Here is a 15144-nt window from a genome sequence, read left to right as displayed (position 1 = left end):
GTCAAGGGGGGGAGAAAAGAAGGAGACAAAGCAAGGTTCTGTTGTCAAGGTCTCGTTTATTGAGAGGAATGTACAGCTTTTAAAGCTCTGAAGCAGGAATTGAAGCAGGAACTGAAGCTTAGGGTGGGGGAGTACTGGGAAGTGCCCAAGGATATAAGGTGAATCACTAAACTGCAAGATATCCTCCTTAAACAAAGAGGCAACGGTCTTCCAGGTTTGAAAAGGTCGAGCCCTTCTCAGAAATCTGCTCAGGGACATCCAGTGTTTGCTCAGGCTGAAACATCCTGTGATTGCTCCCAGAATCTTCCTGGAAGAGGCTTTTGTCCAACAATCTCATAATCTTACAGCAGCCACCTTAGGGCTGAGCGCCCACTGACTGCATAGCTCAGAATGGCTCCCTACAAATAACCAATTGTGACTTATCTTTTATGCCATATGAAAGATAGCACAAAGAAGACTAAGGATTCTATAACCAAAAAGATTTTTGTCAAACTTTAGTGAAGTTTTGGCTGGAGACATTTTTATGTCTAAGCCAGTTTCTGGGCTGGTCCCATGTTGAGGAACCAGCAGATCTAGTTACTGTCCTTTTTTCCTTTCCTGTCAACACAAATATAAATTCTCTCTCCCAAAATAGCTTGTCTTTGGTCTCATAACCAGAAATTATTTAAGATATAGATGGAATTAATTTAATAGTTTGTCACCTCTCCCAGATGAGTTTTATTTAATATAAGTACCAAACTCAAAACCACATTTTGATAATTAAAACAACTCAAAAATTAAAACAATCTTAATAAATACTATAATCTTTTGAAATAGCGTTTCTTCACCATCTCCTGTTTTGTTCTTACTTGATTAATTTTTAATTATGAGATCAAAGCCTAAAGTTTCTACTGTCTGAGATACGTTAGGTTCCCTATACTTACTTATTGACCTAACTTTTAAAGATAAAAAACCTCAATTCCTAATACATTTATGTATACTTAAATCTTTCCTTCTATGGAAATTAATATCTCTGTGGGTATTTATGTCCCCTTTCTTTTTAAATAATTATCAATGCCTAAGTCTCTACTGCCTGAGGTATGTTAGGCTGTCTATCCCCTGCTTATGACCTATAATTTAGGATCAAATGTCTAAAAGTATTTACTCATCTGTGTATTTAACTTTAAATAATTTCCATTCGACTTACTGTATAAGCCTATTTATAGGCTCTAGATTTGTCATATCAGGCAAAGCAATCTCAGAAATCCATGTATACCATGTTCATTATTCTAAGTACTTGGCCCTTTTAAAACCATTTCAAATCTTCTTTAAAACATTTTTTTATTCAATCAGCCTAAATTCTTCCTTCTGTGGAGCTCAAAATCTCTCTGTGGGTTGGAGGATTTAGCTCAGTGGTAGAGCGCTTGCCTAGGAAGCGCAAGGCCCTGGGTTCGGTCCCCAGCTCCGGAAAAAAAAAAAAAAAAATTAAAAAAAAAAAAAAATCTCTCTGTGTATATATTCCAATTCTCTTTATGTAACTTCAATTAACATAAGTTTCTTATGTATTTAACCATAGTTAAATTCCCTTCTACTTACTGTATAAGCCTTTTTTTAAAATTTGGACAGAAAGGGTGAAATGTTAGGAATTGGTTGTAATGCTCTGTCTTAATTCAGCCTCCAAAATCTGGAATCTGCATGTCCAAATGCTGAAGGTCCCTGCCTTTCATTGGGTTTTGATCGATTAACAAAGAGACAAGTAGGACAGACTATGCCAGGAATGAACAGAAGGAAGTAATGGCTGAAATGTAGGTACAAGAAGGGAAAGCAGCTCCTGGAATGGGGTTGGGTAGCAATGATAGGGGGCTGCTCATAAAGAGCTAAGGAGGCAAAGATAAAGTATTGATTTCAAAAGTTATTAACCCAGAAATACCAAAGTGGAGTGGTTTCTGGTTGTGAGGAGATTTAGAAGTGCCTAGTCATTGAGCTAGTCAAGACACATCAAAACTAAACTGGCATATGTGTGTCTTTCATTCGAGAATCCAGAGGGTTCCAGCAGGTAACTGGAAGAGTGATCTGCTGGGAGCCGAAGTAGTTTACTAAACTTCAGTTGGTCAGCTGCCCCCTACACTTGACCTTTTCTGTTCAATAAAAAATAAGTAAGAAACCCTCTTCTCCCAAACATAAATTGAACAAAACCATAACAATCATGTAAAATATACAATGTAATATACAAATGACATCCAGTCCATCATATTTCTGAATTAGATAAAGCACTCTACCATCTTTCCAAACTGAAAAAATTAGATTCTATCACTAGATTATGTTTTTGTTTTAGCCTGCAAAGCCATCTGAAGACCATGTCATCTACTCTATAACCTCTGTCTCAATGTTAAACAACTAGAGTTTGAATATGAGACTAAAACTAGTCTTTAACCCCATCAGATATCTGAGAACAACTTAAATATTAACTGGATATATAGAAAGCACCAAACATAGATCCTAAAACAATTGTAGAGACAGTTGACTGCCAGGATAGTTCCTTAATTCATCAACACCTTGGAGCATTAGTCTTCAGCTTTGTGGCCCAGGATCATCTGACAGACTTTGCAAAGCAGGATTATTAAAGACTGCTTACCCAATCATGGCATTTGACTATTCTGCATAATTTTCCCCCATCCTAGATATTATTTTGTCAGGCAATTTCTGCCCAGTAGATACCTTGTCTGGAGGTAAAGATGCTCAGTATCTTCTTGAACCAAGAATGGGTGCTGTCAGGAGCAGATATGTTTCATTGTCAAATGATTACATAACATTAAATATCATATTCTGTGGATTTCTGATGCTTTGGAAGAATATATATACATAGTCATCTGAACTGCTAAACCTTGATTACTGTTATCTATTTCTAATTGAAATACAAAGAAAAAATACTTTAATCATTAAACCAGAACTCATATTGCTTGATCATCTAAAAACAGTTTGTAATGACAGTTATCAGAAAGACTGGATCTAAGCTTTGAATTTTCAAATGATTTTCATAGGTACAATGCCTATCTATGAGTAATAATATTAATCTCAAATTTTGTAACAGTATAAGAAATTCATACTAATGAAGACCTTAATTTTTATGAGTTAATTTTATTATTAAACAATTATAATAAATCTTCATTCATGCGATATGAAGGATGGTACAAAGAATCTTTATCAGTCCTGTTGGATTTTCTTGAATTTTCCTAGTTCTTTAGGGGGTCTTTCCCTGTGATATTTGATCTATATCTCTCTGGAAAAGGTTCAGAGCATATTCCCCTTTCCTGTCAGCACAAATGCCCAGACTTTCTCCCAAAATTACAAATCCTTGCTCCCATTAACCAGAAATCATTTACTGTTTAGCTTGATCTTTCTCCCAGAGGAATCTTACCATAACCACCAAACTCAAAAATCACACTTATTTTGCTAATTAAAACAATTCAAAGCAAATAAAGCAATCTAAACAAACATTATCTATTGAGACAGTGCTCCTACTATTCCTTGCCCCTAACTTCACAAAGCCAAGGCCTAAATTATATGAGCCTTGCACACTGTATGAAGCTACCTTCAGGCTCTCTCTTCATATAATTCTCAAGGCCTAAATCCCTACTGTCTGAGATCATCTAGGCACCCTATACCCTTATTACTCTGTTCTTAGGCTTCTAATCCATTTTACCAGGAATCCATCTCAGAATTCTTGTGAAACCCATGTTCAAAGATTTTTAGTATAACCTGGCAAGATCTTTTTAAATCTTCGCTAAAGCATATTTCATTCAATCTCCCCTCTACCTTTAATATCAATTAAAGCTCATTTATCTTTATCATTTATCTGTTTTTTTGGAGGCCAACAGCCTAGTCTGCCTCTGCCTTCCTCCAGGCAGATTGACTCTGCACAACAGGGGTTCCCAGCACCTGTGAGCAGCTCTTTGTACTAATTCTGAAATGTGGGAAGAATTCTTCACATGACTCAGCAAAATCTGTATTCTCCTCTATCTTTAAAAACAATTAAACCAAACTTTGGAATCCTCTCCTTTGGTTACCTGCCTGTAGGAAGCAGGCAGCTTTATCTTTAATTGTCTGGCTCTCTGCCTCAGTGCAGCCATCCTGTCTCTTTTCACCGCATGGGATCCCAGTGCCTGTGAGCTGAGCCTGCTCCTGTGTTCCTTTGTTTAAGTTTCCTGCACACTGGAGCCACCACATTACTCTTCTCCTATTGGCCAGAAGTTAATTTTCATCTTCCTAAACTCATACCAATGTGTATATGAGATCAATCTGAGAAGTCTTTAATTAACAGTGCTTTCTCTTCTTTCACATTGCTTGCCATCAGTTGCATGTAGCTTTGCACTATCTGTCTTTGCTCCAGAAGTGGGGGCCATACTACCAGCCCCCTCCCAGCTTCCCTTGAATCCATGGACTAAAAACACAGACACTTGGTTAAGTTAGGGCAGGTAGGAGGTACAGAGCTAAGGGTGCGTTTTCTAAGTGGGAGATAGTAGAGTGTATAGGGGTGGTTCTGATGTTAAGTTCCTGTTCCTCAATTGTTTCTTGATCTGTCAGTAAAGAAAGCCATGGGCCACTTGCTTAGAGGAAGGTACTGGCTGGACTTCCATATCTCTGGGGGGGAAAGGGAGGTAAGGAAAGGAAGGAGAGGAGAGTTTGCCATGCTTTGGGGGAACAGTAGGCTGTGGCCACTCCTATAGACAGATGGTCAGAGATACTTAGCAGGGGCTAGATTCAAATGACCAATTGACCAACTGAAGTTTCAGTCAGGTGGCAGGCGTGGAGATACAAATGTCATTAAGGACACACTTTTCTAAGTGGTACATAGTAGCACCAAGCAATTGTTCTAAGAAGGCAAGTTGAAATTGAACAACTCTGTGTGTGTGTGTGTGTGTGTGTGTGTGTGTGTGTGTGTGTGTGTGTCTTTCTGTGTCTGTGTCTGTGTGTGAATTGAAGAGAAGCTGGGTGGGGGCTGATAGTGCAGCCCAGATCCTGGAGCAAAGGTGAGTAGCAAAAAGCTACATGTAACAAAATTGTTATAATATCGTTACAGCAGTAGTGATGTAATTTCAGCTCTTAGGAGACATCATCAGGAGGTTCACACTACAGGTCAGCCTTGCCTACCAAGTGACAACCTGTTCCATAAAGGGGAAGTATGAAAGGGAAGGAGGAAAAAATGAGGATTGGCATGGCTAAGGGAAAAGAAACACAGGGGAAAATGAATATAAATAGTACGTTAACATTATTTATTGTATAATTAATTGTAGTGGATTGGTCTAATGCTGCTTGTAATCTAATGCTAATTTTGGGCTCCCAAGCATAGTTGCCCCAGAGAAGAGATGCTAGGTGACCCTGTCCCCAGTTTAGTTCTGATTAGTAAATAAAGATGCCAGCAGTCAATGGATGGGCAGAAGAGACACAGGTGGGGTTTAGGTTTCACAGGCTTGGGGTCAGAGAGGAAGCATGAAGAAGAAAAGTGCAGGAGCAGGGAGAATAAGCTTCCATGGGTTAGGAGTCAAGAGAACATGAGCTTGAGGGCTGGCCAGTTGGAGTCTAGAGCAGCTCAGATAAAACATGGTAAACAATAACTCAGGATTATTGACAGGGAAGTGGGTTCTAAAAGCAGAGTGTAGTATCTGCCCTGCTCTTGTGCTGTTTATTAGAAATATAAAGTCTGTGTGTGTCTTTTATTTGGGAACTAACGTGTCAAAGGTGAGGTAGAAACCCGGGTCAGGATTAAATAATTCTACAACACTTAATATTCTGGCACCATGACCCTAGGTATAAAGATGAAGTCCTGTTGGAATGTGCAGCGTTTGACATGGATACAACCATGTGAAAAGCTGCAAGTCTTCAGGCCTATAAGTGTAGAAAATTCTTTCTCAGCTGAGGGCCAGAAGGATGTCAGTGCCTTCCTTGGGTTTAAGCATGAATGTTGATGGTTCATGCAGAAAATGTCACTGGAGCATTCTCCCCCGAGAGAAACTTTACAACCTGAAGACTGTTCTGAATAAGAATTGATAAACCGAATTCTTTAATTTTTTACTGTACATGGTAACCCTTATTCTTCATTTATTTTTATGTAGTAACCCTGCTTATTTGTTCAGCTCTATGCAACAACATTGCCTCCATGTTTAGCAGTATATAATAAATAATGTATCTGCGCATGCATGGATGGTGTAAGGTACAGCTTCTTTATTTGATAGCCTAGCACACCCAATCTTTGGTTTTCTGTATCCACATATGTGTCCGTTTTCCATCTCCTCCCTGATCCATTTAGATTAATCCTTCGAGCTTTCCAAAGACTTGTCATCTAGCCTTTTTACTCAATGTAATTTTTCACTAATCTTTGGTTTGTGATATAATTTCTTTAGACAAATATACTTTACACATTTCAGGGATGATCTACATTAAGCCACCCTATGATTATTTTCATGTTATTTTTTTTCTTCTTACTGGAAAAATCCCCATTCCTGTTTTTCACACATGTATTTCAATCACTCTCAAGAAACACTTGAACGGATGCACACCTATCAAGGTAGGTTAGCTTTCTTATCACACAGAAATACAATTACCCTCTCCATGATTTGATTGCTTGTAACTTGCATTTTGCTGCATTATTAATATTTATGATGAAATATAAAAAGTTCATTGCCTTGATTCTACAAAAATATACTCTATGTTAGAGATGAGTTAGGTAAAGTTCACAGACTCTCTGTGTTTGTTTTCACCTCATCCTAAAGTTGGTGTATAACAGAGCTACAATTCCATATGACTCTGGCTCCAAATCAAAATATTTCTCCATGCCATTTCCAAAAGAATTCCAGTCATTTACTCTTGTTATCTTGTTTCTGTTCACTGTCTTTTCATATTACTTTAGAATTTCCTTAGGAATGATAGTGATAATACATAATATATGTTAATGTGGGAGCATAGTTTTTGCTTAAAAACGTAAATCATTCTGTAAATAAAACTTAAGTACATGTTGGGAATAGTGGTCAGTGGCTTATGCTGCAAGTGTGAGGACCCCAATTTAGTTCCCAAGCAAGTACATAAACCCTAAGCAGATACAGTAGCCTAATTGTAATTGAAGTACTAAGATAGCAGAGGAGATCAGTAGAGCAAGCTTACTATCTAGAGCAGCTAAGATGACTGCATCAGTTAGCTCCTAATTCACTGAGGCCTTACCCGAATTGACAAAATGGAAAGGGATTAGGATGTTCAACATCAACCCAAAGTCGCCATGTACAACCAAATGCACACATTCCTATATACATATAGACACTCATATGCATATGTCATACACACACACACACATTAAGAGGCTTACTTCTAAGTTTACAAACATAAAATATTCATATTTAAAGGCATATATACATATGCTTAACTAACTTTCTCTTAGGCTAATGTTACTCTTTTTATAGAAAGCATAATAATCATTATAGGCACATAAAAAATCAATGTTTGCATGACTGAGGAAAACTGTGATAGGGAATTATGCAACCATTGCTGTAATTTAGTTTTAGTTATTTTGTTACATGTATTCGTTTATGTGTCTATGCATATCCATGTGTGCCACAATATGTATGGACGCCAGAGGACAACTAAAGGAAGTCCTTTCTTTCACATGGGTCACTGGGTTAAATTTTAGATGGCGAATCTTAGCAGGAAGCTGTGCTATCTTGCCAACCACTTGCTTAAATTGCAAGAGTCAAATATTGAAAAAGCAGAGGCAATTATTAAGCCAAAGTAACCTCTATGAATTTAAGAATGATCCATCGAATGTATGCATGGTATCTCTGAAGACTATAGCCTTCCTCAGGGTAATGGAAATTTTAACTGCTCAACCTCTGCTACAATCTCCATTAAATAATAGTGCTCTGAAAAAATAAGTTTTGCCCTAAATCATATGCCTACCTAGAGAGTGTTGCTTTACTATTTTTCTGAGATACATAATGACATACTAATTCAATTCCACAGCTGTTCTTTAAGCATATGAAATTCGTGTTAAAAAATAAAAATGAAAACAGTACCCTTTAAAAGATAGATCACAATGATCATATGATTGTCCTGAGTACCACCTTCTTCTCCATTCAATCTGACATTTTGAATTCTCCTATGGGAGCACTATGTAGCCTCCTGTGATCTCCTTTATAAGAACATCCTTCTGGGCTTACCTTACTGATTTAATTCCAATGGCCACTTCTAAATATCACCAGATTGTGACAGTTAGGATTTTGACAAATAATATTGGAGGAACAAAATCAGATGATAATAATTGAGTTTCTATATACAACTCCTTCTGTTTTTCTGTTTCAACATAGAATGAGATGTTTACCCGAGTAGTTTCAATTTTTTGGTAAAATTAATTATCATGATAATTGGTTGGCAGTGATTTATCTTCATCAAAATATAAACATGAAGATGGTAACTTTAAAGATTAAATGTTTGTAACAGATTTTTTTCAATGATTTTCAGTTTTTGGCAGTTCCCAGATTACTCAAGATTTCAAAGTATTTTCCATTGTGAATCATTAGTCATATGACATCCCTAAAATTAATTTTCACTTTTCCTCACATAAATCAGGAAGTTCCATCAAGTTTTTTCATTCCACTATGACAAGGAACTAAAAATAATCATGATTAAAGATTAAAATGATTGTGAGAACTCTCATTAGCATGGATGTGATTTCAAAAATGTCTTTCCACGTTTACCTTTTGTAAATCAAATATTTCATGAAACAGCATGTCATTTCTATCTTGTGGTGTCTGAAAAATTGCTGTATAACTTTTAAATTATGAGTGAACTGAATAAAAGCTGATATAAGTAACAGAGAAACAAATAACATGTGGTAACACACACATGTATGAATTCATATATTTATGTATGGAGTCATTGGTCCCAAGTGACTTTTGCTCATTGGCACTATCTGGATTTTCTTTGCTTTTGCCTTTTTAAAATCTTTGGTGAAATTTTTCTCTCTCTTTCTCTCTTTCTCTCTTTCTCTCTATCTCTCTTTCTCTCTTTCTCTCTTTCTCTCCTCTTTCTCTCTTTCTCTCTTTCTCTCTTTCTCTCTCCCTCTCTCTCTCCCTCTCTCCCTCCCTTTCTTTCTTCCTTCCTTCCTTTCTTTCTTTCTTTCTTTCTTTCTTTCTTTCTTTCTTTCTTTCTTTCTTTCTTTCTTTCTTTCAATACATGATCTCATTAGAAAGCAACATTAGGTTGCCCAGGCCTTGAATACAAGATTCTCCTGCTTCAGATTCCCAGTAAAAGTGCTCTGTTAGATATGTTCACAACCACACTTGATTGACTATGGTTTTTCCATCTAATATTAAACTAACATAGAAGCAATTGGAGATCCTTTATTAAGATCATGCCTTTCTGGAAAGAAATCTATATTATTTCAGCCTGCTGGGAAGACTTGCATTACTGAAAGGTAAGAAAGAATAGAAGAATGCCTTGGAGGTGCAGAATGTATAGAATATAGACTGAGAAACTGTCTAAAACAAATGTCAGACTTTAAATCTTGAATAATTTTTAGCAAAAGCATAAATAAAATAGCATCATATAAAGTATAAAGTTGCTATCTGTATGGCTGCGCCAATATTTCAATGATACAGTAGATGTCTATCCTATAGAGTAATTTTAAATTAACCACGAAGATTTTCTGTCTCTGGAAGACTACAGAACAATTCTCCACTTTTAAGTAACAGCTGCACTCACAGACTTCCTCTAAACAACACAGGTGAAAAGAGGTGGGAAGGAGTAATTATAAATCTCAGCCAGTTGAACAAGACTAAAATCAACAGTGTTCAGTGGCACTTATAGTACCTGCCTATTATTTGATGGGAATGGCTCTGAAGGATTAGAGCCTGTTTTTGCAAGAATAGAATTTAAACGAGCTTCTATTTACGTGGTTTACTTAAGTTAGAGCTGACTGGTATATGATGTACAACAATCAGCTTGTAACACCAAGGCATTAGTCTAATCTGTCTTACTTTTTAGTAATTTAAACCTATTCTATTACCTCTCTATCTTAGAGCTAACCAATGCCAAGTAATGACCAGGGACATGTAAACTTCAGTACAATGTGTTGTAGGTCTTAAAAGCAGTAAGAAGAGCAAGAATGTATTCCAGATGCTGTTTCATTTCCACCTTACATTTAAACAACATCATCTTGGCAAGTGGAAAGGCTGACTGCATTGGCCAGCATGGTATTATTACTCTACCAAGTGCTTAGGTTTAGTGATTAGTGCTTTGTGGCTTGAACTGGGTAACAAAAACAGCTGCTAAACAATAAAGTCACTAAGCTGTACAAACAACTTATTTCAAGAAAAGACCAACATCTAGGGCTCATATATTCCTCTTCTGGGTACAAATATGTGCGTATAAATGCACACATTTATATCTGAGAGAATTTTCTTCTGTGCCCATGACTTGAAATTTACTTTCCTCAGTACTTCATAGATAGAAAAGGGAATTTCTGTATTGATGTTTTTAAAAGTAAAGAAATTAGTATCTCTTTTTCTTTGAAGGCTTGGTTTGAGTCAACCATTTGCCAATTATTTTATCATTTAAAAAATTATGACATGGGAGTGGTTTCCTTTATAGAAATTTCTTTAGTAGCTCATCCACAATGAAAACATCAAACAATGAAAATGCTGCAAGAGTGGGTTTTTTTTGTGATATGGAGGCAGAAAATAGCCTTTCCACCTTTAAGCATAACATATGTTGTAACTTGAAGAAAAAAAGTCCCTGAGGTATCCCAATACAGTGTCCTATAATTAAAGTCAGATGTAGGCTTGACCCTTACACTCTCTGGTTCCCTCAAGATATTTGAAAAGAGATCAGATTGAGGATATTAGAAGTTTAGCCTGTTGGAGTTCTGTTAGAAGATGATGGTTAAATCTTCGAGGAGGTGCCTGAATCAGACATTTCAGAGCATGCTGTATTCTCTGAGATGTCTGGCCAGAAAAAGAGGTTCAAGCATTGAAAATCTGTTTTGTGAGTCTATGACAGTGACTGAAGTGATAGTAACAGAATCACTGGCATTTCTAAACTTCAGCACAATAGGCTGTGTTGCTTAGACAGTGAAACAGGAAGAACAATGATCTCCAGATGCTCGATTTCATTTCCACCTTGCATTAAAACATCATCACAGTGAGTGGAAAGGCTAACGCCACAGGTCAGAATGATATTATTACTCTACCTATAGGTAAGTAATGGCTCAACTTTTATAACTCATTGTCTTTTTAAATCTACATATAGATTCAACAAAGGATTGGCGTACTATTCTCAATGTGTCATCCTGCATCTTTCTTGGTCCCAGTGAGCACTTGGCATCAGAAATAGAGTATTTTTTTTCTTTTTTTATATTCTGCTGAAATTTCTAAATCGCATCCTGTTGTGCAAGCCAACACACATTGAGTATATGAATGTGTATGAGCCCTGTTAAAGTTGGAAATTAAAGATTGCAGATGTTTTATACACAAGACCTGACTTCTACATTATGGTTCTGTAGGATTGACACTAACAGGAGTCATGAGTCTGATTCTCTGCATCAGTAAGAGTAAATGATTTGCCCATCAATAGTAAATTATCTCAACCTTTCTAGGAAATGTAAATAGTATCATGGCGAGAGAGTGATTGTGTAAATCAAAACACAAAAGTACCAGCCATAAATAGGAAAAAAAAACCCTTCTTCCCATTGGGATAAAATAACACTACATTCCTGAGATGCTGACTAGAGACAGACAAGGTTTTGGAGATTTGGTTCCTCTGAGAGCTAAAAGAAAATAACTTTAAATAATTTATTGTTGCATTGCCCCAAATCACAACCTTCAACATAAAAGGAGAAAATCTACTTTCAAATCAATTTTGCATTGACAAGTGTGAGACACGAACTGTGACAAGGAAAGTTATCCTTGATGAAGATTTATATCTCTGCAGATAAATACATATTGTATTTTATAAGTGATATTTTTATTATGTACATATGTGTTCACTATTTTTACAGTTAGATTTTCTGCAAAACTTTGTGTAAGGTTATGCCTCACCCCAAAACAAACACTCAGCACCATTAAATGGAATTGTAGAATTTATTTGATAAATGTCAATGTTATTACTTTTTTCTGGTGGCATGCAGGAATGAGAATGTAAGGCAGTTGATCAGTATATCTACAGTATGTTAAATTAAAAACAGACAATAGTGTCGATTCTCAGCAATTGTTCCAACAAGATTTTAAACGTGATAACTAGCCATGCATGAGAGCTATTGTCTGGATGAGGACAGCTGATGAATGTTGCAATGGTAAAAATGAAAAAAAAATCTAAAAGCCAAATAATATGAGACCCATTGCTTTGTTACTCTGGTTTGGTTTGGTTTGGTTTGGTTTGGTTGGTTTGGTTTGGTTTGGTTTGGTTTGGTTTGGTTTGGTTTATCTTAGAGAGGGAAAATTGAGTCCTGGCCCCAAAGGAAGCTCCAGGCTGCCACTTTCAGTGGCAAGGCCACCTGGGCACTGCTGCTGTTTTCCTGTCTGTCACAAGTGTTTAATCACACTTACCTCGTTCTGCTCTATTCTGTTTGCCCTAGCAAATGAACAGTTCTAAAGTGCCTTGAAAATATAAATCTCCATATAAATAATAAAACATTATTATAGCCTTGGGATAAGTCTGAGGACAGCAAGGTTAAAAAGTAAATACTTGTCTTTTAGGGGTATAAAGTTTTCAAAAGTAGAGTTTTCTCAAGCCAGTTACTTCCTACCTTGATACTCTACCTCTAAACAACATAAAAATACCCATATTGGGTAATGTGAGATGTTGTGACCATTGTAATTAAAAGTAAGATGCTGAAAGAGTGTTTACTAATATTCATCATAACTTAAACATCATGGCATTTCTCAATCTCTTTCATTTGATATGTACTCATTCATAAATTATAGTGTATGTGTACACATTCCTTAAAGAAGCCCACTTGCTATAAAGAGTATAAACTGCTAAATAGTATGTTCTCTGCTTTAAATTAGTTTTCAATCTAACAAAAGATAAGACTCATATAAAAGGTATAATCAATATAACTTCAAGGGTGTTTTTACAAAAAGGCTGTTTTAGAACTGCAAATGTAAAAGCCTTCTGACTCTGATGTAGGAGGTGAGGGGGAAGCTGGTGATTTCAGTTCTGCGGTGTTTTTTTATTAATAATCGTATACTAGATCCAAGTCTTGGAATGGATTATATTATCAAATGTCTGGACAACTTGGAAAGCATCTATGACAAGAGCTATAACCTGAACTAAGATAGGTAAGCAAAGAAACCCAAGAGATAGTTAGAAGAGTAATTGGCTTAAGACTCTCAGGTGTCTAGCTAGAAGATAAATTCCAAAAATATGTTGGTGCCAAGTTACGTAGGTTCTTGACTATTGGGTGAAATGTATATAGGCTTTATTTAGTGGGGAAGTTTGTACCATTTCTTACGTCAAATAAACATATGTGGAAGTGTCATTTCAAGTAGAAAATTATCTTTTAAATATGAGTTTACCTATGATTATTGTAAAATTATTCTTCCTTATTGAGGTAAGAAATAAAAAGACTTTGGATGTCAATTTGACATTAGTCATGTGGCAATATATCATGCCGATTTTCAAAACCAAGGCAGCATTACTATGAAAGGGCCAAACTTACTTATTATTATGGGTTAAGAGATAATTAGTTGCTACTGAGTATCAACTGTGTGCTCATTAACATATTTATGTCATCAAATTTACTCATGAGTCCAAACTATTTATACCATAAGCATCTCTGTGGGAACATTCTCTGAGCATTTCTTTAGGTCACTTCTGAGCAGGAATGTTAATATTTATTGTCATGTAACACAGCAAGATCTGAACTTCTGGGCTTCATTATCCTTCGTAGTATCCATAAGTTCTGAGAAGTCCTTAAAAATAACATTGGATTTGGTAAAACTATGTCAGAAGTGATTTGTCCAGGAATATTTGAGAAATGAAAAAAAACCACATTCAGATAGGAAAATGACTTATTTATGCTCTGTGTGTGTGCAGGGTTGAGGGTGCAGGGATGTATGTGCTGATTATCAAATAGGTCTTCCTTTTACAATGCAACTTTTTCTCAATTAAATCATTCTGATGTCAAGGAATATTTTAAGCAATGGTTTAAAGAATACATTTTTTTTGTTAAATTCAACCGAATGATACTGTCATTTAATTTTTCTTTGCCTTGAAAATTTTGTTTGTTTTCTACTTTTTGTATCTCCTTAGTGTATTCTCTCCTTCTTCCATACATGTTTAAGGGATCAAACTGGGTTTGTCATGTTTGGTTATCAGTGCCTTTACCTAGTAAGCCATTTTATTGTTATAAAAATTTTTGCTTATTTGTCTGTTTATCTGCCTTAATTACATCAGTGAAAATGGTTACAAATGTTTGGTTTTCTGGTGTTTACACCCACTTTTCTCAAAGTTGATATTGCAGTACCAAGGATGTGTTTCTGAACCCCAAAAGACCAGTCAGGAGCCGATTTGATCCCATCAGGGTCTTTATTCATGCTAGCTCTGGCTTAACTCACTGTCACCCCCTAGGATGGTTTCAGTGGACATCAAGCCCTGAACATTCATAGGGACAAGGGTTTTACAGAAAGCAGCTAGTGAGGGGTGAGTGTTTCTAGCCTGGTGAGCATCTAATTGGTATGCCACTGTAGCCTTTAGCATAATAGGCTAGTGCTGGAGTCAAACCATAAACTTAACTTCTGATTTCTTCCTAATTGGTGGTTGTTAGGCAGAGGACAGGCTTGTTGGAAGGCTAACCTGGAAACTGGAGTAAACATTGGATTTATTGGGGGAGACTAAGAAAGAGATGCAGGTCTAGTTGGGGCTAGCCTAGAAACTGGAGCTAGGATCCAGTTTTGTTGGAAGGTTACTTGGAAACTGATGCCAGGAAGCACCATGCTAATTTGAGTTCAAACTTAGGTCAGGTTCTCTAAGACGGAGTTTGAACTCAAAAACTTGGTTTCTCAGTTATCACTTATGCCATTTCCAAGTAAAGAGTGTATCTTCTTTTCCTTGTTCTAATTGTTTTCCTTTTAATGGAAGGGTTTGCTTGGGCTTTTGAGACAATTGAATCTGTCATAGCTA

The sequence above is a fragment of the Rattus norvegicus genome, chromosome 4 (genome assembly GCF_021556685.1).
Source record: "Rattus norvegicus strain SHRSP/BbbUtx chromosome 4, alternate assembly SHRSP_T2T, whole genome shotgun sequence".
In the NCBI taxonomy this organism is placed as follows: domain Eukaryota; kingdom Metazoa; phylum Chordata; class Mammalia; order Rodentia; family Muridae; genus Rattus; species Rattus norvegicus.
Note: the sequence above shows the minus strand (reverse complement) of the source record.